The sequence below is a fragment of the Primulina huaijiensis genome, chromosome 15, assembly GCF_012295235.1.
Source record: "Primulina huaijiensis isolate GDHJ02 chromosome 15, ASM1229523v2, whole genome shotgun sequence".
Taxonomy (NCBI): domain Eukaryota; kingdom Viridiplantae; phylum Streptophyta; class Magnoliopsida; order Lamiales; family Gesneriaceae; genus Primulina; species Primulina huaijiensis.
The window spans coordinates 14,385,528-14,389,612 of NC_133320.1; the positions used below are offsets into that span (position 1 = coordinate 14,385,528).

A 4,085-nucleotide genomic window follows, 5' to 3' on the forward strand; every position below is an offset into this window, starting at 1 on the left:
GATGAGTTTGGTTAATTTAAACTGCATTGTTTTTACTGTCAAATAATTACGATCATTTTTAAATGTTATTTCAAAACTACGAGCTTTAAAAAAAATATATATTTCCGCACTTGTAAAATGAGTAGACGTTTCATAGATGTACTAGTATGTCCTCCGAAATTCCAAATTCAATGCATTTAGTCGGGTCACAAGATGACATTTCCATTATGTACTTTCTTATGTTCTCTTTCTTCTTGTACCACATTGAAACAAGTTTAATTAGAATAGTATTTGTCTCGACCTTTTCGTTAGCTGCGAAACGATCTGTTATTTGAGTAAGAAACTTTTTGGCATCTTTTTCTTCAGGAATTGCACCCCTTATAGTATCTGAAATGTAGTGTTTCATAATCGTCAGATTCATGTGATTGATCGCTCTCACTTTTCCAAAGAACCCTTTTGATCAGGAGTGCTTCCGCTGGTCAAAGATGCGTGGTAATCTTTCCTTGGCGCATAGTCTGAATCCATGTAGCCGAGCACTCTTATAACATGCTATATTCATTTCTTGAAGTTCGAACCATTAATTACGGGAATGATGTTCAGATTGACAGATATAAAAGATGCTATAATAAAATAAAACAAAAAAGACTCACAATAAGTTATAGTTCATGCATAAATTTAAATAAAATAAATAATGAAAAATATATGCATGCAAGTAGCGGGACCATAAAAAAGTACATAACACAATATTAATATTTAGTCTTTGAACATAAATAACAATTTTTAATTGGTACACTTAAATAGTTATTAAATATTGATAATAAATACGACCAACATTATGCATTTCTTTGGACTGGAGTGACAATAGCATGTATCGATAAATCAAAAATTATGACAAATTTAATACCATATATTGTGTTAAAATTTGGTCCAAAAATGACATCTTTTTCGCATAAATTTAACACAATTTAATATCATATAACATGTCTACAATCTGACAATAAAATAATCTTCCTTTGAGCCAATTGTTTTCTTCATATTTTAACACACTTTAATATCATATAAATTGTGCTTATAATCTGGTCAAAATAATCTTATTTTTGGCCGATTATTTTATGCATAGACATAAACACACTTTTAATCACTTATTGTACCTGCAATCCGGCCAAAAAATAGAATTCCTTTTAGTCGATTATTTTTCACATAGATATACATGCATTTGAAAAGATATATTGTACAAAAAATCTGATCAGAAAATAATCTTCCTTTGGACCGATTATTTTTCGCATTGATCTAGATGCATGTTAAATCATCTATTGCGAAATAGTATTCCTTTGGGCCTGCTATTTTTTTTGCATAAATTGAAGCACAACTTATTTTTAACTATAACAATATCCACATATCTCAAAAAATCACTTTAATAACATATAATTTAAATTTAACAAAATTTGAGATACAAGATATTAATTTAACTCAAAAATTTTCACAAGAAAATTTAATTTACTTTAATTGAGCCAAATAAAATATAGAGACCAAATATGTAAGAAAATAAAATATTTCTATTTTATAATTATTCATCCATAAATATTTTATCAAAATAAACCAATGGGAAAAAATAATGAATAATTATAATTTTATTTTATTTCATGTAATTAAATTTTAAAATGGTTAAATTTAATTTCATAAGTTCAAATTATAGAATTCAAAATTTAATAAAAATCCAAAATTTTAAATTCAATATCTGGTTTAAAATTATCAACTATACAGGGCATTAAATCAAACAAAAAAATCCCCAAATCAAAACAGAAACCCTAACTCTAAACGCGAAAATTGCCGCCAGCTCCTCCTCTGGCCACACCAGACTCCGACGACCATGACCTACCATCGTCTTGCCTCGGTCGACCACAGCTTTAACTTTTCCGACCAACAATCACACAGAAATCGATTGAAATTAACACTAAATGGACAAAAATCCAGCGGAAACAAAAGTTGTGAATTTCAGGTCAAAATCCGATCACGTTTCGACGATTTCCGATCAATAGATAGTATTGATATGGTCACTTGGAGATGGGCAATACTTCCCCTCAACCACTGTCGCTGAAAATGACAGAACCACTGCTGCTGAAAATGGCTGAAGAAGGTCTGATTTGCAAAAAAATCGAATTTCCAGCCTTTTTTTCAATCCAAAAATTTATAGACTAGAAATTCGTCATCCGAGAATAAAACAAATATTTTTTGTTTTCGATCAATCAATAAACAAAATTCTCATAATTCAACATGATTGTAGTTCTGATACCACTTGTTGAAAATTTAATAAAAATAAATCTATAAATTATGTGATTGAATCCATATATCACAACAGATCAGGAATTCATGTCGAATTATCAGAAAATATAAATAACAATAAACGCTAGCCAGAATCCATTGATTGATCTAGCATTGTAGTTATGGATTTTATAAGGCAAAAGAGAATTGACCAACTTATTTTTGTCTCAGATGGGAGAGAGAAATATAACTAGAATATGTGTACTGTATATATTATGTATTATTCTCTATGCCTCGAGAATCATAATCTTATATAACCTTAACAGTTTTACACCCATCATAAAAGACATAATTGGGGGGTTTCTACACATAAGGTGGACAATAAGTACCCTTCACATTAAAGTTTTAGACAATTTTTTTGTTTCAAAATTCAGATTTTATTTTATATTTTGCCCATCATTATTCAAAAATTATCTCTTTTGATATAGGCTTGGAGTGGAGGAAAATATAAACATGTAATAGGAAGGCCTCTATTAAGAAGAAGAGATCAAGAAAAGTGCGTTTCAATGAGTTTCCTCACTTCACCACCATCTCCAACTTGTTCCAAGATGACAAATTTGCGGTCATTTCATTCGGCAACTAACCATTTTTTCTTCAAATAAGATAGATTATAGAGCTAGAAATAGTTTTGCGTTTTGGATGATTTGTTATAATTATATATGAGTACCTAGTCGATTGGGAAATCAAGAAATTTTTTAGAAAATATGCAAGTAATCGAAGTTCAAGCAAGGATTTTTAAAAGAAACAAAGTTACTACCAAAAGAACTATGTTCACATTTGAAGAGCGAGCCGCACAAAAATAACATACAAGATCCTATATCACCTTTCGCTACTCAGTGTCTATCAAAACCTATATCACCTGGATTTGTAGTCCAAGATAAACAACTTTTTGCATCTTTTTCTTCGCATATATTCGACTTTAAAGCTTTCGTCTTTCATCAAATCAAGTAAGCATCTTAACCGCGGCGGCACTGACAAACTGTACGGCCATAAAAAATCATTGCAACATACTGGTTTCTCGACCATTTATCCTTTAACAAGCCCCAAAAAAACAATTCAATCGTTAATGTCATGAGAGTTAAAATAGATAAAAATATCATTTGACGAAAAAATGAAATTTCTAGATCAAGGCTGACTGACCTTGATATGTGAACATGGAAAGGTAGATGTGCATCTTGTTTCTTGTATTTCAGATATCGGTTTTATACTTGCTCTGCTTAAAATGAAAGCCGCCTGGCCAAGGGTTGCTGCAGCGGCAGTTATGCGGTAGCCATTATGCCAGCGGTAATGAATTTCTTCGCTTGGATACCGGAAATCTAGCTCCACAACCTATAGAATGAAAGGATCAATATGTCTAGGTTGCACGAAATTAATAATCAGGATGCTAAAGCATTGCTCATGGGGAAACCTGGTTTAAAAATCCGGCACCACAGGACATGACAATTGCCCATCTAGTGTCTGAAGTGGCCATGGATGTAACGTGGAAACCCTCGTCCCACTTTTTTTTTATCCACTTATATGGAAATGAATCACATATGGCGTAAATCTGCTTCGTGTACACAGCACTTGAGTCAAATTCGAAAACTTTAGAAGATCCATTTGGGAGAAAATACATTCAGAGATGAGTACTAAGTTACTTTTGACATTACAACCAACGAACTGCCGTTCTTGGCTCCAGCAAATGCACTGATGTAAAAATCCTGGTCCCATTGTCTGTATATCCATGCCTATCGTCACTCAAAAGTTAGCATTGTTGAATTCAGGATTGAGAGATGTATATTGAA

At 31.8% G+C, this 4,085-nt stretch overlaps 1 long non-coding RNA gene across 1 annotated transcript; it reads right to left on the reverse strand.

The window, feature by feature from the left end:
• Window positions 1–3,081: 3,081 nt before the first annotated feature.
• On the reverse strand, window positions 3,082–3,861 carry LOC140958704 (uncharacterized). The gene is made up of 3 exons (XR_012171829.1): window positions 3,710–3,861; window positions 3,442–3,630; window positions 3,082–3,332 (listed from the first exon to the last, which is right to left on the reverse strand). It is a non-coding gene; the product is annotated as an uncharacterized lncRNA (long non-coding RNA).
• Between the last annotated feature and the right edge of the window lie 224 nt (window positions 3,862–4,085).